We start from the raw sequence: 24,539 nt of genomic DNA on the forward strand, positions 1-24,539 counted from the left end.
TGCAGATTGTTACTGTTTCTCTTGTGTGTCGTACAATGGTGGTGTGAGGATTCATTGAGAAGTGTACTGCAGTTTGTTTCTGTTTCTCTTGTGTATAGAGCAATGGTGGTGTGGGGGTTCATTGAGAAGTGTACTGCAGTTTGTTTCTGTTTCTCTTGTGTATAGAGCAATGGTGGTGTGGGGATCATTGATAAGTGTACTGCAGATTGTTTCTGTTTCTCTTGTGTGTTGTACAATGCTGGTGTGGGGGTTCATTGAGAAGTTTACTGCGGTTTCTCTCTGTTTCTCTTGTGGTTAGTACAATGGTGGTGTGGGGGTTCATTGAAAAGTGCACTGCAGTTTGTTTCTGTTTCTCTTGTGTGTAGTACAATGGTGGCGTGGGGGTTCATTGAGAACCGTACTGCAGATTGTTACTGTTTCTCTTGTGTGTCGTACAATGGTGGTGTGGGGGTTCATTGAGAAGTGTACTGCAGTTTGTTTTTGTTTCTCTTGTGTATAGAGCAATGGTGGTGTGGAGGTTCATTGAGAACTGTACTGCAGATTGTTACTGTTTCTCTTGTGTGTAGTACAATGGTGGTGTGGGGCTTCATTGAGAAGTGCACTGCAGTTTGTTTCTGTTTCTCTTGTGTGTAGTACAATGCTGGTGTGGGGGTTCATTGAGAAGTGTACTGCGGTTTCTCTCTGTTTCTCTTGTGGGTAGTACAATGGTGGTGTGGGGGTTCATTGAAAAGTGCACTGCAGTTTGTTTCTGTTTCTCTTGTGTGTAGTACAATGGTGGCGTGGGGGTTCATTGAGAACCGTACTGCAGATTGTTACTGTTTCTCTTGTGTGTCGTACAATGGTGGTGTGGGGGTTCATTGAGAAGTGTACTGCAGTTTGTTTTTGTTTCTCTTGTTTGTAGTACAATGGTGATGTGGGGGGTCATTGAGTTGTGTACTGCAGTTTGTTTCTGTTTCTTCTGTGTGTAGTACAATGGTGGTGTGGGGATTCATTGAGAATAGTACTGCAGTTTGTTTCTATTTCTCTTGTGTTTAGTACAATGGTGGTGTGGGGGCTCATTGTGAACTGTACTAAAGATTGCTACTTTTTCTCTTGTGTGTAATTCAATGGTGGTATGGGGGCTCATTGAGAAGTGTACTGCAGTTTGTTTTGGTTTCACTTGTCTGTAGTGCAATGGTGGCATGGCAGTTCATTGATAAGTGCACTGCAGATTGTGTCTATTTCTCTTGTGTGTATTACAATGGTGGTGTGGGCGTTCATTGATAAGTGTACTGCAGTTTGTTTCTGTTTCTCTTGTGTGTACTACAATGTACTACAATGGTGGTGTGGGGGTTGATTGAGAATTATACTGCAAATTGTTTCTCCTGTGTGTAGTACAATGGTGGTGTGGGGGTTAATTGAGAAGTGTACTGCAGTTTGTTTTTCTTTCTCTTGTGTGTAGTACAATGGTGGTGTGGGCGTTCATTGAGAACTGTACTGCAGTTTGTTTCTATTTCTCTTGTGTGTAGTACAATGGTGGTGTGGGGGGGCCATTGAGTTGTGTACTGCAGTTGGTTTTTGTTTCTCCTGTCTGTAGTACAATGCTGGTGTGGGGATCATTGATAAGTGTACTGCAGATTGTGTCTATTCTCTTGTGTGTATTACAATGGTGGTGTGGGCGTTCATTGATAAGTGTACTGCAATTTGTTTCTGTTTCTCTTGTGTGTTCTACAATGGTGGTGTGGAGGTTCATTGAGAACTGTACTGCAGATTGTTACTGTTTCTCTTGTGTGTAGAACAATGGTGGCGTGGGGATTCATTGAGAAGTGCACTGCAGTTTGTTTCTGTTTCTCTTGTGTGTAGTACAATGGTGCATGGGGGTTCATTGCGAAGTGTACTGCGGTTTCTCTCTGTTTCTCTTGTGTGTAGTACAATGGTGGTGTGGGGGTTCATTGAGAAGTGCACTGCAGTTTGTTTCTGTTTCTCTTGTGTGTAGTACAATGGTGGCGTGGGGGTTCATTGAGAAGTGTACTGCGGTTTCTTTCTGTTTCTCTTGTGTGTAGTACAATGGCGACGTGGGGGTTCATTGAGAACTTTACTGCTGTTTCTTTGTGTTTCTCTTGTGTGTAGTACAATGGCGGCGTGGGGGTACATTGAGAACTGCAGTGCGGTTTCTTTCTGTTTCTTTGTGTGTAGTACAATGGCTGCGTGGGGGTTCATTGAGAACTGTACTGCAGATTGTTACTGTTTCTCTTGTGTGTAGTACAACGGTGGCGTGGGGGTTCATTAATAATTGTACTGCAGTTTGTTTCTGTTTCTCTTTTGTGTAATACAATGGTGGAGCGAGCATTCATTGAGGACTGTACTGCAGATTGTTTCTGTTTCTCTTGTGCGTAGTACAATGGTGGAGCGAGCATTCATTGTGGACTGTACTGCAGATTGTTTCTGTTTCTCTTGTGCGTAGTACAATGGTGGAGCGAGCATTCATTGAGAACTGCACTGCAGTTTGTTTCTGTTTGTTTGTGTGTAATTCATTTAAAATAGAGCATGTCCAATAAAAAATCAAAATAAACAAGTGAAATTGCGCAAATTCTCAGACACTTATTTTTGGTGCTCATTTCGCACACCCACAACATGTGAGCATATGAAACTCAAGCAGTAGATCAGTGAAACGCAATTTTATAGATCAAACTAATAAATGCAACAGCTGTCGAATATATGATTTGCTAAACATATTCAAGGTAAAAGAGTGGGTCACATCGAATCTCGGTAGTAGATGATTTAGGAGTCACCCAGTCTATGACGTGGCGAACCAGTTGTTGAATCTCACACCAGGTTCAAACCATGGTCCCCAATCCAGGGTGCACGACATAGGCATTTAACCCGGAAGCCGTTGCTGCTACAGTGAGTGATGGGCATCCGACCGTTATGTGTTTGCAAGAGGGGCTACTTCACACTGTCCTCTCACTTGCAGGATGCTTCTAGCCAGGGGCAGCACATGCAGGGGTTGCTGCTTCTACCCCAGTTGATTAGCAAGAAGTCCACTAGTGATGCAATGATGAGCAGTATCTTGAAACTCCAACATCAAAGACCCATTGGGGCCAAACCCGCATTGAGGTCTGTGGATGAGCTGGCTGATAAAATCCATATCGACAAATGTCGTTTCAGGTTCTGCACTGTAATGTTTAGGGCAATTCATCTTGATTTTCTGTTTCACCACATTGTTGATGCATAAACAATGTTTTTGCTATTCCAGCGTGATACGATTTGCTGTTAATTTTCCAGTTCTAGCCATATAGCCAAGGTACTATTTTGCATTTGTGGCACATTTTGCATGAGTGCAGCTTCCACAAAGCCTATAGAGGGGAGAGAAGAGAATGATATAATATGATAGGTTATTTATAACGCGCTTAATAACCAGAGGATTCTAAGTGCGGACCAGGGGATCGAACCTGTGGTGCTCTGTGTCGTCTTGCTTCCAAGGTGAGCACGTTGCCTCGAGCTATCCACCCAAGAATTCATTTGAAAAATTGAATGATAACCTCCTGGTCAACTTTCTGTTTATTATAGCAAACCCTAAAGAAGACCCCTCCAAATCCTAAAATAGCATCACTAAAATTAGGACTGAGAACGAGCACAGTACTTAATCTTTATAAACTGACTCCTCTGAAATTTAGCCATCTGGTTGGATGTCATACAGCCCCCCCCCTCTATTGTGGTACCATGGAAAGTTAAAACCCTTTCATTTTATGATTTATTATACTTCAACTGTATGCTTATAACTGTGACCGTGGTTAAGTGAACTTAACATTCAGTTCCTAAAACCCATAATTTTTGTAAGTTAAAATTCAAACTACGTAACTCTGGCCATTGTTTGTCATACAATAATTGTCACATGGTTGTTTATTCTTGCCAAGGTTTTGAATTTCAGCCAACATTCAGATATTGACCAATTATAAGTTGATCAATAACTTAGTGATCACAAACACACATCTGCAATGAAGATTTACTTATCATCGAAATGTGTCACATACTTTTTGATATGGACAGCTCTTTCGGGAAGCAGCTCGTCATCTGCTGGGTATGGGTTTCTCTTTGGTGGGTGACTAATAGGAGGTTGTGTTGCGTAAGTATTTCCAACACCAGTATTTGTGTAGACATTCAATGATGTGTTGTGTAGTTGTGGGTTTCCCTACGGAGCGACCCAGAGATTGTTTGGGTCTTGCTTGTATATGCCGGCACATCATAGAGTTTAGCTACAGAGAACTGGTGAAAGGACCATACTAGCTGGTAACATCCTACCAGACTATTATAACCCCCAAGTGAAGTGAGAGCCATTGTGGAGGGCATCCATGCCACTAAGACCTGTGATGACTCTGTCCCGTGGTGTTTATCGCCGTTACCACTGTGGCAAAATGTTTTGGGTACTAATTAGTTTTTTTGTCTGGAAAATAAGTTGATATGCGACATACAACACTGTTTGGCTTTATTTATTTATTTTTTTCAACAAAAGAAAGTGGCTGCCTTCTCTGTGTTTTGGTGGTGAGGAGTGCAGGGCACAGTGCGGCTGGGTAGGGATAGATGAGATGGAGAACTGCCAATGTACGTTTTTTTTAATAGCAATACTAAACCAAATGTAATGAAAACATACTTTACATCATTGTAGACTGTCGTCTCACTAGCAGAGGGCCATGGCTCCTTATTTTAGTTACCACGCCAATCCTCAATGCTAGAACACAGAGTTTTCAGGGTCAACACTATGCCCCCAAACATTCCCACCGTGCCACCAATCTTCAACTGTAGTCCACAGAACCAAAAGGCCATCCAGGCCTTGAAAACTTTAACCAAAAATAAAGATGAATGCTTAGAAAATATGATATTTTCATTTGTTTCATAGTATACATATATGACTTTACTTTTCCATCTATTTTGAACTGTTGCAAATAAAAGGAATTCATTGGTCCGACTGATATTGTCTGTGTGAAAGGTAAAAACGGTGCTGCATTTTATCAAATTCTCATATCGCCAGATTGTCCTCAGTATTAATCTGCTTTCTTTATAATGGCTGCGGATATAAAAGTGCCAAGGACGAGTATGCTGGTCCTTTTTGCATAGACTTGCATAATAGCCTGGCAGTTAAAGAGTTAAATGATGCCATTCATATGTTCAGGAAACTGGCAATGTTTCCTAGTTAACTCTTCAGCTGCCTCACAGTATTCCTTCAACATGTCACCTCCAAGGGTTTTAAGACCTGCTTAAAATGTTTATCTGAATGCTTTTTTGCCTTTGATTTCTCTTCTTATATTTCCCAGTGGTGTGATCACACCTCCCTGCATGATTGACGCCTGTGAATCTTGCCTGAACCCAATTAAATGGCCCTTGGCGCCCATCTTTCCCGCCTGAAGCGGGCTGACATCAGAGGAATGGTGGGTGGCTGGTCCGTCCACGTGACAAGCCAGATGCCAGGCAAGGCAGCTCTTCACAGCCGTCCTGCGATCCAAGCTAGCATGACCCGATCATGCCTTCCGTCTGTGCATATAGTGTATCTAGCTGGCATGTCCATCTGTTCATGGTCCTTTATACTCTTGAACATTCCTTATGAAAATAAGCGAAATAGCCTTCAGCATGTGATTTTTCCCCGAAAGAAAAATTATATTTGAACAAATAGTGCAATTATTTTAAACCAAACTCTCGGTGGCTTCAGTTTCTCACAAACATTTTGCGGCTCTGTTTGTTATTGACCAATGTTTGCAGGACACTCACTCCCATGCAGAAACTGACACATTTTCATTGATTTTGCCTTTGAAGTTTCCTTTTCAGATCATCGAAACACAGGTCTTAAGAGCTGCACACTCCTTCAAAATGTGTGCATCAAGTTGATTATTTTGCCAGCTATTGACACCCAGTAGGGAGTGCACGTGATAAGTCAAACACACACAAAAACTAAAAAACATTGGTATATTCAATGCACTCAAACGTCAATGAAATCTCATGGCTTATCGTTCTGTGAAAAAAACGAATTTAATGATGAATGAATTCTCTGCTGATATATTCAATGGCATGTGTAGATCACTGGATTTCATGCAACGCGGAATTCTGAATGCTGCTGGAGTACACGTGTTTCGCACTTTCTCTGTAATGCATTGCTCCTTCAGGGCATAAACTGATTGATCATGTGCCTCCTGTAATAATCTTCTAAGTGAACCAGATATTCCTTCATGCATTCCTTCATATTGATTCATCAATGTGATGCTGCACTTATTATCGTGGTAAAATTGGCATGATAATGAGGCTGCTCTGGTCTGTATATACCGGTCCCATTATTATGTCTGGAAGCACGAGATATCCAATTTAAGTTGTCAAAGTAGAGTAATATCTCTTTCTCTTAGATGATTAATACAGATGGCTTATGAACCATCAGCTGATCCCTGAAGAAGCATCTTATTATTGGAAATATGGTCAGCCTTATAGTGTGAAACACGTGTACTCTAGCATTGTGACATCATTTCAGATCATCAAGTGGGGCATACAAAAAAAAAGATGTGGGACCTCTACACCCTACTGCTCCATGGAGTGTTCCAGTTGGATTCCTTTTCTTCTATGTGGCAAAATGGCTATTGCAGGCATGGACGTGAATCATTGTACTCCTGCAATGGGTAGGTCTTTCTCATAGAATCGCCGGGTTTACAATTAATCCTATTCACAAACCAAGCATAGTTTTAGTTCAGAGGGTTACCTGAACCGCTTCACCGTTTGGTTATCATTTTATCAAATATTGCAAGTGGCATTCCAGGTTCACACTTTGCTTTGTTGAAAAGACCGTATATTCCCATTAATTCTTACTGCATTGCCAATCATATGTTGTAAACTACCTGGCCACACCTATGCACTTGGAACTGCACAGTTTTAGATAATGTTGATCTTGACGGGCAGGAGTGATTGTTCTGCAAAACTCCACTATTCACGTGTGCTTTGAATAGGGGATTGCTTATTAGAAAGACCTGTGTACTGATTTCCCTTAATCCAGAATCCCCCTGATTCTGCTTTTCTTGTTCACAAAGCATACTGATACCCAGTACAATGAAGGTCCACAATGACACATCATGGAAAGGCTATGTCTTTATTTCTAAGATGAAATGTATTCTTCTATTCGAACGGGGAGGGAGAGAGCAGCTTCTGTGAAGGATTTTAGGGTCTAAAATATTTTGAAATTGTGCCCTAAATTAACACATTGCTTTAGGTGCAGATGCTAATGTGAGTAGATTCCTCTGAAGAGTCTTCAACTCAACACCTTTGATCGGAATATCTTCTCCCTTAGTGCCCAACACTTTGGACACTGTTGAGGACTTTGGCATGTTGCCATCAATAAGATTGATGCCAAATTGCAAAAGATAGTGTTGCAAATTTGGAATCCTTTTCCTTCTTCGCTTAGGCTGGTATATACAGTGGGAGGGCACTGGTTTTAGTGGGGTTGACTTTGGGGTGTTTGCTGGACATCAGGTTTGTATAAGTATGAGGCAGTCCTTGAGCTGGTGGATGACTTTGATGGAAGAGATTTTGAGGTACAGTTGATATCATCTGCATATTGGTGGATATGGATGCCGTGGCTCTCAGGGTGGGATCTTGGGAGCCCCATGTCGAGGCTGATGACAAATGGTGAGACGATGGATCATTACGCCACATGTTATGTTAATGTTAATGTTATGTTTCTATTAATGTTAAGTTTGCTTTTTGGGGGGAATAATGGGGGTGATCTTCAGGTACCCATTTGGATGAACATATAGTGGTCTTGCTATGAGGTGAACCACTGGAGGACGGTCTCAACAATTCCCATGCAGTTGTGCAGTATGTCAATAAAGAGTTGATGATACTTTTTCTTGAAAGTTGCAAGGAGACAAAGCAGTACTAGGAGGCAGTGATGTCCATCATGGAAGATGGGGATGCAGAGAGTGCTGGATGGGGGCCAAGGCAGAAAACCGAGAGGAAAACAACAAACAGGAAGGAGGAGGGATGGAGATGCACCAAGGGCTGCAGGTGGTGGGGACATAAAACAGGGAAAACAGCCAAATAACAGGGAGCTAGTGGGGTGGAGATGCACAGAGGGCTGGAGGAGGGAGGTGAAGAAAACAAAAGGAAAACATCAGCAGGAAGGGGAAGGGTGCACATTGTGGGTAATTGGAAGGTATATCCATTTCCACGTATCCAATTGCATGAACATGTTTGCTGATTGTTCAAATGCATCACAGTGTTTGCTCATGCAGTGAAAGCATAATGTGTGAGAATTTGCTTCCTATCGTCACTTTGTGAATGACCTGAAATGTACAAGTTTACACTCTGTGCATGTTTGTGAAACAAACACATTTGCTTTTGCAAAAAAGCTATGTAAATCAGGCCCATTGTCTACTACAGCAGGCTGTTACAAATAAGTTCTCTGCCGTAGGCGCATGATCAGATGATCCCTTCCCAAATGTAGTCAAACAGGATCTCCTTTAGCTACTTTAGCTTACCAAGAATAGCTGTGGTCGAGAGTCTTACTGTGAATCAAGGAAAGTCCTCACAGATGTATATGCTAAATTTCCTTCATGTCTCTTAAAATGTAATTGAGCATGTATCTGCAGTGAATGAAGTTAGATCTACTCAACTTTGGATGAGGGGTATCCCCTGGTCGTTACCCTGTCTAGTAGGATCAACCATGCTAGCCTATAGGAAGCCAGCGCTTTGGTAAACCATGTAAGCCCCTGAATCTGGAAAAATCTGAAAAGCAAAACACATTCAGATTCCATAGAATTCAGGAAGATCAGGGGCAAAGAACACTACGAGCAAGAGGGTGACTCCCACAAAGAACACTGCATCAATGCTGGACTACAGCAAAGTGAAGCTTTCAAAGAGGACTTACAACATGAGTGTCTCGGATGGGATCAATGTCACAAGTGTTCTTCTTTCTCTAGTCATCCCCGGCCTGCAAGGGTGGAGACAAAGCTGTTTACAAGGTATCCTGGGAAAATGTTTCTGAACATCAAGGAAACTGAATGCTACAGTTCCAAAACCTGTCAGGGTCCTAAGATGATACTTGCACGAAAGCCTAGCATTTTCAACCACTCGAGGCATGTTCTACAAGGTATGGAAGCAATCTTTAATATGAGATGGCCTGAATGCATGCACTTGTAGTGATAGGAAGGAGAGCAATGGGAGTGATTAATGACAGAACTACACTTGGTATCACCCTGGAAACATTATAACTAGGGCAGATGGCACTGGAGGGGAGCCTAGCTATTAGATCGCTCTTGCCAGGTTGCAGGTTTAGGCTGGGCTTTCTCTATCTGGTCTCCAGCTTGGCATTTGTTCGGGGTGGTCAGTCCCAGGTTCTTCAAGGTGAAGATTTGATATCTTAACAATCCTGGTAACTGGAAATGGAACCTAGACCCCACGAACACATTTAACATATTTGCAACCATTCATATGCTAACCAGTACATCTGTACTGAATTGGTGGGGACCCCCACATTTAACCTCTATGGGTTCCTTTCAGAGCATTCTTTAAGTCTAGATTTGTGGGATCAAATTGGTAAAACAATTATCAAATGGTGAAAACATACACAGCTTCATTTCATAGTGTCAGGATGTGACGTTAAGTCTCAGAGGGGGCCCTTACTTAATTAAAGCAGGGGGGTGGCTATTACCCTATATTGACTTTCAGTAGAAAATCAGTCAGCCTGCAAGAAAAAAAAAAGATCTGTATTTAGAGATGTTTTCAGGGCCCAGATGCCTTAGGGTTAGGAATGCTTTACAAATCACAAAATAAATAAATACATAAATAGGTGGGCAAACGGGGCACGTGCCCCGGGCCCCCATCCTTAGGGGGCAGACCTGTTGTCCAACTTGGGGGGATGTGAGGGGTGGCACTTCATGCCAAGTCACAAGGCCATAAAACATTTTGCCTGCTTTATTTATTTCTCTGATTTAAATCATCATTAAGGCACTGAAAATAACACACGCTTTGTGTGTGCATGCCTGCAGGCATACTTGACACACACAAAAAAGTACTGGTGATGCCTCATCATCAACACCTCACACCATGGGGACCTTCTGCAATCCACCAGAGGGACGCTATTGTGTGTATCCGTGGTTAATCCACAGATGGTCTACATTGTGTGCACCCTACTTAGATCGGCAAATGGGTCAACAAGACATATAGGTCTCATTCCGAGTTTGGCGGTTGGGGGTTAATGGCACCGGTAAGTAGGCCAGTGTCGTTAACCCCCTACTGCTACATTCCGAGGTCCCTTACCGGGTCCCACCAGGAACAGCTGGTCTGACCAGCCGTTCTTAGAGGGACCCGTTAAGGGACCTTGGAGCTAATAACTGGCCCGCAATTTGCAGGCCCGTTATTAGCTCCTTCCCCATTCCCATTGAGCCCTATGGGGACTCAAATGGGAATGGGAATGGTTTTCTGAATGGGGATTTACCGGGTCCTCCAAGGTTGGAATGACCCGGTAAGTCCCCGTTCAGAGACACCAGACCCGGGTTTGGAGGCAGCCATGGTGCTAATAGCACCATGGCTGCCTCTAAACTCGGAATGACCACCATAGACTGAGTGCATTTGTTGGGTAAGAGATCGAAAAAACCTTTAGGCCAGTGGGTCTCCTTCTGCCTGTGTCATGCCAGGTGGGCAGGCACGTGCATGTAGTTGTAAGTTATACTTTTAGCTTGCCAGTGCCACCATAAAAACACTGATTTAGGTATATTTCATTTCTACTAAAGAATAGAAGTAGGTTCCTGTGTTTCCACAGAAAACACAGCATCCAACCAGTAGAAAAAGAAATTGACTTATTTTGCATTGTTTCATGAAGGCCCACCCTCATGATCTATCCCTCACAGCTCCCCTGCAAATGTTCCACAGTCCCCAATCACACCCTCAGCACGCTAGCAGGCATGATATAATTCACTCATCACTCCAACAATGTCCCTGTTCCACTTACAAGACATAGAAGAACAAATGGTGGTGTCAGAATGAAGATAGCAACTGATAGAAAAAGGCAGAAGGTAATGGATCAATTCATAATTTTATTTTGTTTAAATTTAATAAAAATTATTCATGAACATTTTTAATTAATTCATTTTTTTATAATAAAAAACACATCCTAAATATCAAACATTCATACATTCATTCAGCTAATAAAGGTCCTAAAACATTCAGTTCAAGTTATTTTACAAAATTTAAGAAAATGTAAATTCAATTCCATTATTTTGATAATAGTTGTTCACTCCAGACAAAATAGATATTATTAGCTGAATGAATGTATGAATGTTTGATATTTAGGATGTGTTTTTTATTATAAAAAAATGAATTAATTAAAAATGTTCATGAATAGTTTTTATTCAAATTTAAACAAAATAAAATTATGAATTGACCCATGCCCTTCTGCCCTTTTCTATCAGTTGCTCTCTTCATCCTGACACCACCATATGTTCTTCTGTATTGCTCTGCCTCAAAGTGTCAGAGATTTTGTGAGGTTCCCACCCTTTTGTTGATCCACTTACAAGACATACCACAATGCTCCCCCTTCTTAAAGAACATGATGTGAAAAGTGGGAAAACGTATCAGAGACTTGAAAAACAAAAAGCGGAAAACAAACTAAAACACCTCAATTGGTCTGCCCCTGCACATGCGGCCCAATGGAATGGCGGTGTCGAGGAGTGGTGTACATTTCTCCAAACACGGTGGTGTGTTCCATCTCAGGGCTCGTCACCAGCTCACATCAGGGTTCTGGGAGAAGCGTGACTTGCTTCTTTACTTGCCAGTTTGGGAGAAGAATGACAGTTGCTGGGGGAGTTGGAAGCAGATGCTGGTATTAATGCATTCCATTTTCGCAGGAGGAGTGGTAGGGGCAGTTGTATTGCTCCAGCTCCGCCTGCTCAAAACGGACACTTTTCCTGACGCACCAAAATAGGTGTAAAGCCAGTTGGGAAACATTTGCGACCAATTTGACAGCTCCAGGGGATTGGAAGGCCAGCCCCTATCTGACTTTTATTCCATGTAAAAGGAATGAATGCTGCTTCTACTTGCTCCTAGAAACAGCCATGTGCTTGGGTCTTTCTGACATCGCAGTGTACTGTTCATTTACAGGATAGCTCTTTGCCATTTTTTGTGCTTAAGCTTGTTAATGACATGATATGATATGATATGGCATTTATAACGCGCCTATACACAAGTGTTTCAAAGCGCGGCGAGGCGGGGGTGGGGAGACAAGGGGAGCCAGACAACGATCCTACTAGGCCAGATGTCATTCAGATCGCGCAAGTGCAAGGGTAGGGGGGAGGGAAAAGTGCAAGGGGGAAAGGGAGAGGGAAAGTGCAGTACAGGGTTAGTAGAATAATAAAATAAGTAATAAGGGCCAACTGGTGGCAAGTGCAAGGTAAGTGCAGACAAGTGCTGGGAAGGGGGGCTGTAGGGATACAGAGACAGTCCCACAGTGAAGGGGTTGCCAGGGAGGCAGAGCAGGGGAGAGTGGCTGGGCCAAGGACCGAGTTCGGTGAGTGGCCCAGTTGCAGATTCAGTGCAGTTTCAGCAATGTTAGCAGGGGAGAGTGGGAGAGAAAGCGGAGGCAAAGAGGAAGGTTTTGAGGTGCTTCCGGAACCGGAGATGGTTCTCTTCAAGTTTCAGGGAGGCAGGAAGGCTATTCCAGAGGGAGGCCCCTGCTGCGGAGAGAGATCTACCCCCAACTCGTTGCTTTGCGAAGCAGCTGACCCTGAGGGAGTTGGAGGCGGATGAGCGAAGAGCTCGAGAAGGAAGGTATTTAGGAAGAGAGAGTTGAAGGTATTTTGGCCCAAGGCCCCAGAAGGCCTTGTGGACAATGCAGAGGGTTTTGAACTTAATCCTCACAGCCACTGGGAGCCAGTGTAGCAATTTCAGTCCTGGAGAGATACGGTCCCAGGGCTTGAGGCCAAGGATAAGTCTCCCAGTCCTGTTCTGGATGAGTTGCAAAGGGCGGAGAGTAGAGGCAGGCAGATTTAGGTACAGGCTGTTACAGTAATCCAGCTTCGAGAGAACCAGGGCTCTAGAGACAGCGAGCTTCTGGGCGAAGGAGAGGAAAGGAAGGATACCTCTGAGGAGGTGTAGCTGGTAGTGTGACTTCTTAGAGACGTCAGATATGTGAGGAGAGAAGGAGAGTGTGGAGTCGAAGATGACCCTGAGGTTTTTTGCCTTGCAGGTAGGAGCAGGAAGAGGGCCAAGAGAGGCCGGCCAGAGAGCTGCAGGGAAGGAGGGAGTGGGTGCGCCGATGAGTAGAATCTCAGTCTTACTGGCATTAAGGCAGAGGTCATTGGCGGCACACCATTCCTGGATAACGGAAAGACAGTCAGAGATGAGGGAAGGAGAAGAGGAGGCCGAAGGTAGCCTGAAAATGAGCTGGGTATCATCCGCATAGCACTCAAAGTTGGGGCAGAGGGCGGTGATGCAGTGGGCAAGAAGTGCCAGGTACTGGTCGAAAAGCCAGGGAGAGAGGTTAGATCCCTGGGGGACACCACAGGTAGAGAAAAAGATGTGCAATGTACCATTGGTTCCCTGTGCATGGTCCCGTAAGTGGACTGTGGAGTGCAAATGCGCCAGCTGCGAGTGGAGCATTCTGCTGAAGGAGCCATGACCTGAGAGGTGACCAGTGTTTGTGACATTAACCGGGATCTCTGTGCAAGGGGTTAGCAGGCAAGGCTCCATGTGTGGTATTCATTTTGTGATGGTGTCAGCAAACGAGGAAGCACAGACTGCCGGCATGTTTGACCAAGAGGATGGACAATGCTGACAAGATGCAGATGGAGCGGGCGGGAGCAGTGCATCTCGGGCAACCAACACGCTCGAGCAACAGCAAAGGTGGCAGTCACCTGCATGACTGTCATGTGACAATCAAGAAACAGAGCCAGAGAAAATATGAGTCGTGCATGCATGTCATGTGATCTGCTGCCAAAACATCTGCACAAAGAGCAAGGATGTGTTCTGCCCTATGATGCTCCAGTCGATGAAGCAAAGCTGTATGGGTAATTGCTCACTCTGCTTCTTCTGAAAGTGGAGGGCGATTTGCATGGGGCTTTATCTGCTCTTGAGAAACTGAGTTTGCTCAACGCCCCATGAACGCATGCTCTTTGTATTTGTGTTAATTTGAATTTAGATAGGGCTTTCGCCAATGTGTTTGATATTAATGATAATGGTAGCGATAACAATTGCAAAATTGGCAGTACAAATCAGATGTTTAAGGAGGAGGCAGAAGATCTGCCTTCAAGCGGGTGTGGACAATGTGATATATAGAGGAAGAGCAAGTAGTAAGGGGGAGAGAATTCCAGTGAAGCGGGGCAAGTAAAGAGCTAGAGTGAGAGGAAGCACAGGGGGGTTCGGGAACAACAAGGTAGAAGGTAGATTGAGAATGAAATCAGTGAGTGGGGAAGTAGAAGGAAACTAATGATGAAAGATAGGGTGGAGTTCAACCATGCAGACATTGGAAGACAATGGAAAGGAAATGAAACAGGGGGCGAGATTCGAATGGTAGGATGGTGGCAGACAGAAGTGAGGAGGAGATCTAGGCTCGGGGAGAGAGCCGTAAGAGAAGACGATTTGTACATTATTTTTTATTTGTTTCCTAGATTTTGGACAAGTTTGGCACTCATTTTATTTCTGCGTACAGCCTTTTTTAGGTATTATTTTGGAAGAAGAAAGTGTGTATGTTTATGTGTGCATGGATGTGGGAGTATGATGAAGGAGAAGACGATTGTGATTTAGAGGTTTCATTATATTAAGATTAAGGTTAACATGAAGAGTACAATCAATAATAAGATTGATGGGACTTTGGTGGTGCTTCTCTCACCAGGATCACAACATATGAAGAGGGGATCCATACAATGCAATCGTCTCTGTGGATCAAACTACAGTGTGCAAACAAAGAAGTGGGGAATGTTTAAATCAAAAGCTGCAAGTCTGTTGAATGTGTTGATTTACTGGCTAGATTAGACTGTGTGTGGATCTGAGAGCTGGGAAAAGGAATGTGGTAGTAGGAACCTGTTACCTAACATAATTCGTTGATGGGTCTTGTTGGCAAGGCCAGTACCTTTTACCACCTGATACAATTATATCATAGGATTAGTTCTTATTGGCTTATGATACAGTCCCACTCCCATTCCCCTATTTCATCAACTTGTCTTGTCTTGTCTTGACTAAACCACAAGGGAAAAGAGAATTGACTGCAGAACTTATTGGCCTATAAAATGAAATGATACTTAGAACATACGTTTTAATTTTGAGAGTATTCTGGGATTTCTTTGTCTAGTTATATTCAAGCTGCAAATATTCAGCTCTCTCTATTCTTCAAATTCCTCCTGCTATTCTTGGCTGTATTATTGAATTGTCAATTTGAGTCTGGTAACGATATACATTTATGTGAAAAATGTCAATTAAAAAAAGAGTAAATCTTCAACCAATCAGGTTACTGCTTTCATTACTTAAACCATTCTGTGACAGTTCCACTGACAGTTGAAATTAGTCTAAATGCCATTTAACCTATTTCTGCAGAAATAAGTTCAAATTGCAATTAGACGATTTTTTGAATTTTACATTGAATATATTAAGTCATCCGTGTAATTTATATTCTATTCAATCACATTTCAGTGCTTTACCTAACACCAAAGCAAGTTATATCTCTAAATCAGGTAAATCCTATGCTAATTGTCTCACATTATCTCAATAAATAACTTTTTAATTGTTTTATCACTCCACCAAACGATGTTACAGCCATTAATTTGATCTTCTGCATTCAAACAATTATTTGGCCTTTCTTTGCACATATTATTTTTTCTCATCACCAGTCTTCAAAACAAGTAATTTGTTTCCTTAGTAACTAAATGTTGGCCCCAACTTGATTTCTTAGTAGCAAAAAAGAAAATAAGGAAAAGGTAATCAGTGGCAATATCACTTTTGGCAGGTAGATGCCAGTACCAGACATGCTTAGATTCACATCATCACTTAGACATTTTAAATTTGAATATTTGTTTTCTAACACTGAGAGGAATGGAACATATAACACAGATAACGTACATGCTTTGACTTCTACAACATATTATATTGAAGACATGATATTAACATGATGTATTGAATAGATAGGAATCATGGAATTCCTTCAAAATAACTGTGGGACTGAAACGTGTATTGACCGCCTTTCTTTTGCTTTCAATTTTATATGTGCGTGCATTTACTTCAGTCGTTTTTTTAGGGTACCTTATTATATTTAACAGAACCTTTAAAGTAGATCTGACTCTTCTTCATTCAGAATCACTGTTTTAATTACACACCGATACAGCTTGCCTGATAGCAGACAAGAGCAAGGGCACCCCACCCTCTGCTGAGCATTCTGTCCCCACCAATAGAAGAACACGCTGCTGTAGGTTTTCTTCCAAACTCCAAATGCAATAACTCATATTGTTACACCCTGTTACCAGCGCTGGTCGCTCTGGCACCGTGGACGGTACTGTCATTCTTTGTTCGTGGTTTCCCCTAAGAAGGCCGATGGATTTGCTTGTTTCACTTTGACAGGTTGTGCAGTTCCGGCAGGTACGATTCTGATGCCGGCAGCTGATCATGTGACCGCATATAGTGGTCGGTTTGCAGCGGTCCAACGCGTCGCTACTCTTGACAAAGACGCTCTGTAAATTTTCGCTTACTAGGGTTTCAGAACCTCCTTTTCCAAACTCTGCATACTAATTTTCTTTCCTATGTGTTTAGATCCGTGATACCCAGATACGCTCCACGGTTTGTCTGGAATCCGTCAGAGGCATTCCCGCAGATTCCTCCTGGGACCCACACCAAGCTATTCAACTTTTCTCACCCAAGTTACCCTTTTTGTGTTTACACCAAACCTCCTTACGGTCCCTGAATTGCAGTTTTCCGAGCCCGCTTACCTTATACATCAAAGGTAGGGAACATCTTCCCGGTCCTCCAGCAGCTCCTAGATACTCTCTCGTACTAATCAGTCTTTCTTGTTTACAGGGTCTTCACGACTTCTAGCCCCGCTGCTCTTCCGGGTATACAGCTGACTGTCTCTCAGCTTCCTCGGCGTCCTATGCCGCCAACGTGGAGCAGTTCACGTAGGTGTTAGATCCGGCATTCTCTCTCTCTCTCTCTTTAGGGCTTTTCATTTCTTCACTTACCTGTTCTTCCTTTATACAGTTTCTGAGATCCTTCAACGAATTCTAGGTGGGTGGTGCCTCTGTGAACTCTATTGATTCTTCCCTAAATCAGACTTCTTCTTACCTGTCCCTCTCTCTTTCTCAGTGGAATTCAGCTTGTGGAACGCTCCCATTGACAGTTCACCAAATCATCCGGACCACAGATTCCTGACATCGTTTTAAAGTGTTCCTCCAGCCTCCGAAGTTCTCAGAGCAGCAGAATTTCCTCCCACGTTTCCAGCTCAGGGTTTTTTACCCCAGAGGGTTTCCCTGGGAGTACTGTCCCCTCTCCTCCTGATATCTTCCAGACAGAGGGCGGTAGAATTTTCAGGGGAATCCTTGCTACCATCTAAACACTCTCCAAGCCACTGCCGTCTGTTCAGGTTAGTGGACTTCTGCAATTTTTGGTTTCCTGATCTAAAGAAATTAAAACATAACAGTTTAGCCAATATCAGAGATAACACATATGCCAATCAAGCATTGATGGTTGTCAAGGAACATGAGGCTTGACTTCAACAATGACCCCATAAGCAAGGTATAAACATATTTTAAAGTGGGCACAAGGTAACATGTACCACTGAAAAAATATGAAAAAATAAATCAATGAAACTTCCCTGTGCACATTATGTAGTAATAGTCCTACAACATACTTGCATCTGTGCGCACGTTTGCAAAGACACACACATAGCACACACACACACACAAAGACATCACAGGCTTTCACATGTGGCACATTTGCATATGACTACTATGCAGCGTCATGTGCTATGAACATCTGCAGTATCAACCATTACACCTTAACCACAGTTATACATACTTCAAGGTAACTACACACAAGCTAGACTTAACTATGTATATAGCACACCATCAGATGGGTGATTTGAGAAACACAGGTCCAAGCCGTAACCCGCACTGTACTGGTCACATCATGCTCTACTCACCATATTCTACTGCATCATAATTCTTGCTGCAGCTAAGTTCTCGGAACCAGTTCTGAGCACTCATGCAAACTAAGCATACACCTGCAAATCACCAAATGCAGGCAATTGGCATCCAAGGAACTATGCCCCCATAAAACACAGTAGACAGTCAAAACATGAGCTCTGCATCAAATTGACTTGAGTTGTCTATGATGTGACTCAGAACTCAGAGATGGAATTTTTCCCAGTAGTTGAGAGTCTTCCATTTTTACTTTTATTTTGTACTAGCAGAAGTACCCATTCTCCAAACGGGTTCTGTTGACAGACATGATAACATTGATCCTTTAGGTCTCTGTTCCAATTTGCATATTGCTTGATGTGCTTTGCACCCTGAAGTAAACTGCACTGAGGATGGGTGCATGTGGCTGGCTGACATACCCTGGAGCAGACATTGGGGGGAGGCGGGAGTTGGTGTGTTGCTGCATACTGGGACATTCTGTGCTCTCTCCCCACCTGTTGCCTCACCATTGCGTGGTGCAGTTTGTTGTGGTGCATTCTGGTGCAAATATCTTGGAAAACGTGCATTCTAGGGCCTGGAACTCAGTTTTGTTTTTCGTGTCGGGACTGGTCCTTCTATGACCACTTTGAAATGTTGCCGATTTCAGCCAACCATCTCATGTGTGAAGGTGCTGAAATCCAGGAAAAAGGGATGGGGTGTCCAAATGTCATGTAGCTAGTACTGTACCAGGGCCCTAACCGGTAACTATGCAACATTTGGTGCAGATTGGTGAAACAGTGTGGAATTGTTTAAGGAACAACGCTTCGCCAAGCCACAAACCCACACATTTTGACATGTGTGGAAATCCGAAGGATGGATTGGGTTTTCCAAATGTTATGTAGCCAGTAAGTTCCAGAGGGTCCTAACAGGTAACTTTGCAAAATCTGGTGCAGAATGGTGAAACAGTGTGGAATTGTATTAAGGATAACACTTCTCAAGCCACAAAACCACAAACACATTTTGTCTTGTGCTGAAATCCAGGGAATGGGTTGGAGTGTCCAAATATCATGTAGCCAGTAATGTCTGGATGGTCCTAACAGGCAACCATGCAAAATTTTGTGCAGATTGGTGAAACCGTGTGGAATTGTATAAGGAACAATGCTTTGCCACAAATCCCGCCACAAACACATTTTGACTTTTATATATATAGATAGATATGGATTCCTTTAATGAACTGCAGCTTCTCAGTACATTGTGTGGGACGACAGTGAAACAGATGAAAATGAAGGTCCTTTCTTTTCAAATGGATTATTTCTTGATATTTTGAAGAGTGGCCTACCCTGGTAATGTAGGTGGCCTTTATGCCATGCCGGAAGGAGGCAACATATAGAGGTAAGCCACGCAACTATTTATTCATCTTGTTCTGATCCAGGATTGCGTCTTGTTGACGGTACAAATAGTGACATTTCAGTGTTTTTGTAAAAAAGTGAGCCAAGCCACAAAGCTACAGACCCACACACAAATTTTTACTTGTGCTGAAATCCAGGGAATTAGGCTGGGTGTCCAAATGTCATGTAGCCAGTAATGTCCACAGTGTACTAACAGGTAACTATGCAAACGTTGGTGCAGATTGGTGTAACAGTGTGGAATTGTATAAGGAACAACGCTTCTCAAGACACAAACCCACAAACACATTTTGACTTGTGCTGAAACCTGGGGAGTGGGGTGTCTAAATGTCATGTAGCCAGTAATGTCGGGGTGGTCCTAACAGGCAACTATGCAACATTTGGTGCAGATTGGTGAAACAGTGTGAAATTGTCTAAGGAACAACTCCTCACCACACATCCCGCCATAAACACATTTTGACTCATTACATGGCCTGCGGTAGCGGCCATGTAGTTATGGTTAAGTTACTAAACCCATAGGAAGAGCACTTTTGTGAGTGGTTTATAACTTCACTCCCCCTGGATGAATCCTCACCAAACTTTGCAAAAAAAAGTATATGGCCCACTCTGAAAGTTTGGTGAGGTTTGGTCCGGGGGGGGCAAAGTTATAGGGGGAGCCCCAAAATTTCTTTTTTCCCATAGACTGAATGGAGAAAAAATTTCTGTCGTGCCTACAGCCCAAACCGCTGGACCGATTTTCACCAAATGTGTGGTAGGATCAGCGGCTTGGTCCCGAAAGCGTGCTTTTGTAAATTTGGTGAAAATCCGTCCAGTAGTTTTTTTTAAAAAACGATCAAAAAGTAGGTCTAAAAAAAATGTGTGATATCTATGTCCTCTCTGCGGACACACTTCCCTGTTTGCTCCGCAGACAGGTCACCGATTGGCCAATTGGCTTACGTCATGTCCATAGGCATGCAACATGCTTGTTGATTGGTTGGAATGAAGCGTGAGGTGCGTCACATTTTCTCGATGCGTCCGCCATCTTGGATTCACAGACAGTGGCAGCTGTCTGTGGACATCACAGTAAAAACATATAAAAAAACACAACTTTTCACTTGTCAAACTTATCAAATAATCTCTGGTGAGGTGAGGGGTGATGAGGATGGGATGGGATATGGCTGCAAGAGGCAAAAAAATTGGCGTTTTTTACCACGAACGTCCGCGAACAGTTTGGATGTTCGCGAACAGTCCTGTGAGGTTCGCAGACACCTCTGCATTACAGGGTTGGTGAAAAGCAGTTCTTGGATGGCTTATAACTTTGGTGCAACTTTATTAAAATGCATGAAAGTTTGCACTTATATTCTTGACCTGATTCCGATTGAGTCTGAAAGTTTGGTGGGATTCTGTCAAGAGGGGGCGAAATTAGAGCGGGGGTCCCAAGATATTATAAAGGCTTATAAATGAGGTGCCATTTGACAAATCTAAACTTAAGTTGCGGAACTGATAATAGATCTTGGTATAAATGCTTTTTTAAAGTTTGGTGGAATATTGTAAAGAGGGGACAAAATTAGAGCGGGTCACACATTATTTTAAAGGCTTATAAATGTGCCATTTGACAAATCTACACAAAGGCTTGTAAGTAGATGATAGATCTAGATTTAAATCTTTTTGCAACATTTGGTGGGATTCTGTCAAGAGGGGGCAAAATTAGAGGGGGGTCCCAAATTATTTTAAAGGCTTATAAATGGGGTACCATTTAATGAATCTACACAAAGGTGTGCTAAAACATTATATATCTAGATATACATGTTTTTGCAATGTTTGGTGGGATGTTGTCAGGAGGGGGCAAAATTAGAGTGGGGTCCCAAAATATTGTAAAGGCTTATACATGTGGTGCAATTTGACGAATCTACACAAAAGTTTGCAAAACGTTTTAGATCTAGATATAAATGCTTTCATAAAGTCTATATGGATTTTGTCAAATGGGGGCTAGGTTATATGACTATTTTATGTGCATACATTTGAAATTTTTGAAATTATAAAACGTGTGGATTTCCTGCAAACTTGTGTAAGGAGCATTGGCAAGGACCTGAAAGCATGGTTTTGCAAATGTGCCTGTGTTTTATTTTTGAACAAGTGTCATAATGGAGGTACAAAAAATAGTGATATACCTTTTTGGTGACTGAGGTATCGGTAGCCATGGGCAGTGGCCAGATTGTCCGGGTCATGAAATAAGGTCATGATCCGGACAATCTGGCTACTGGCCATGACCACGAGGGACAACACATGGGGTTAAAGTGGCCATGTCCACCTGGGACCGGCTTTGTCGTTAAGTTGTTCGAAATTGGGATAGGTTTGAAAGGGAAGAAAAATGTGCTCGTAGTAATATGGTCATAGGGTTTTCTCATCGCCTTCTGCAGGCTGCCATGGAAAGCAAAGAGGGGCCCTGTATGGAACCCTACCTTCCCTTTCCATGGTGGCCATCTTGGAAAATCCTTATTTGGCATCCCGAGTTCCTGCTTTGGGAACCTAGAGTGCAAATTGCCTTCATCCCTCATTACAGGGGCTGGAATGGGGGGATGATGGTCCGGAGACCTCGTTATCCACCCTCGCTTCGCTTGGGCTGATAACTTGGGCTGCTGGGCTGGTATCCACCATTCCAGTCCCTGGATCAAGGGATGTACGCTACAATATTCCCATTAGCATAACAAAAAATGCTAATGGAAATGTTGGAAAATTTCATTGAGTTAATGTACTTTACTGAGAAATGTAGATGGAGTATATACTTTTTTTTAGTTCTATTTTTTAACTGTGAACGGTGGTTCCTAACGGAACATTTCTTTTGTTGTTTTTTGATGTATTTTTTTTTTTTGGAAGGAGAGCTAAGAACGAAAGTTGGGGAGGGAAATGAGGGGAGAGGCACCAAACACTAATATGGAGGGGGAGATGGACAGCGGAAAATGTTGCTCGTGTGTTATTTCTAAGGTAGAGGGCAGTGTTTCTTATGCTCATTGATTACAGCAGTGGTGGTGGCTCTTGGGGAGGAGGGTTGGCAATAGCTGATGCCATTTTAAGATAAATAGCTGTTTTGCTAAAAGTATGCACTGTGTACTAGTTTGTTAATGGATAATGAGTAGGAGTAGGTGTTGGAGCTGTGAAAAGGGAAATTCTGAAGTTGAAAGTTCCTAGGTCAGTAGAAAATGCAGTTCCGAGCTGTCTGCGAAGCATGGATCTTATCGTGAAGTGCGGACGGGTTCTCGGACACGTCATCATGCCACACGCCAGCGTATGGTCATGTGGCACTGTCCGGAATATCCGCAATGAAGTCAGATGTTTGTAGACGTCTACGGATGCAAAACTAGTTGAAATAGTTGCCAAAAGTGTATAGAAGTGTTAAAAATAATTCTAGAAGGTGGGAAGTGGCAGAGTTTTAAGGTGACAATTTGTAAATTGGACACAAATATTGTTATATTTGGTAAGTATGATATTAGTAAATTGTAGGAAAATAGCATGCGCTGGTAAAACCCCATGAAATTCACAGAAAAAAACTTTGTTAAAGGGATGTTATGGTTAAGTCGGACTAATAAAAACCTATGAAATTCAATGAAAAAACTTAGTTAAAGGGTTATGGTTAAGTTGCACTAATAAAAACCTATGAAATGCACAGAAAAAACTTTGTTAAAGGGACGTTATGGTTAAGTTGGACTAATAAAAACATATGAAATTCAATGAAAAAACTTTTTTAAAAGGATGTTATGGTTAAGTTGCACTAATAAAAACCTGTGAAATTCAATAAAAAAACGTTGTTAAAATGACGTTATGGTTACAAGTAAAAAACGCCCTGCAATTCGTCTGTTATGGTAAGCTAAGCAACCACAACTCGCGCCACCACCGTGCACTGCTAAGACTAACACCTAGGACATCAAAGATGACATCACAAATATAATTGATGACATCACTGATGACATCACATGTGCATTTACTTTTCATACAAGGGGTTGTGAATGTAATGTTGGAAAAAATGTATCATGGATTATCGGGAGATGTGTAATAAACTAAATACTTCATTATGCAATGTAGTCTTCTAAAGAACATTCCATTGCAGTGTTCTGTCTACTACAGGAACCTACTCATACAGAAATGTGATATTGGCTGCAGCATACACCACAGAGGTGCAATATTTGTAATTTTCCAAGGTTATATAATAAAACGGTAAATGCTTCTGTATCAGACATTTCCGTACTGTGAAACATGTACTAAGTAGCTAATATTGCATCACTTACTACATATTTCTACTAACACACACAAAACATAAATAGACCACAATGCATACAAATATGGGGCTTATATATGTAGAGTAATGTAAGCAAACAAGGGGCAGTATCATTAGCAACTGTTTTTAATCTACATGATTGTATTCATGCACCAAAATGATTGCTATGTTTCAGGCCTGCTTCTTCCCCATTATATGTACATCATAAGATGCGATTAAATTCTAAGGAAAGTAGTGTAGGAACATGTGAGAATAGCAATATCTATAAATGTAATACCTTTTGAAAGTTAGGTTTCTGACTGTCAGTAAATAAAACCACCTGGCCTAGATATGGCAGTGAACAAAAAGAAGGGGCTAGACATGTGATATCATCAGTGATGTCATCAATGATATTTGTGATGTAATCTTTGATGTCCAGGGTGTTAGACTTAGCAGTGCACAGTGGTGCCGCGAGTTATGGCTGCTTAGCTTACCATAACTGGCAAATTTCAGGGTTTTTTCGATTTTACTTGTAACCATAACGTCCTTTTAACAATGTTTTTTTACTGAATTTCATAGGTTTTTATTAGTGCAACTTAACCATAATGTCCCTTTAACAAAGTTATTTCATTGAATTTCATATGTTTTTATTAGTCCAACTTAACCATAACGTCCCCTTAACAAAGATTTTCAGTGAATTTCATAGATTTTTATTAGTGCAACTTAACCATAACGTCCTTTAACAAAGTTGTTTCATTGAATTTCATAGGTTTTTATTAGTGCAACTAAACCATATCATCCCTT

This window comes from Ambystoma mexicanum, chromosome 12 (assembly GCF_040938575.1).
Source record: "Ambystoma mexicanum isolate Mex_15411 chromosome 12, UKY_AmexF1_1, whole genome shotgun sequence".
NCBI classification, from domain to species: Eukaryota; Metazoa; Chordata; class Amphibia; order Caudata; family Ambystomatidae; genus Ambystoma; species Ambystoma mexicanum.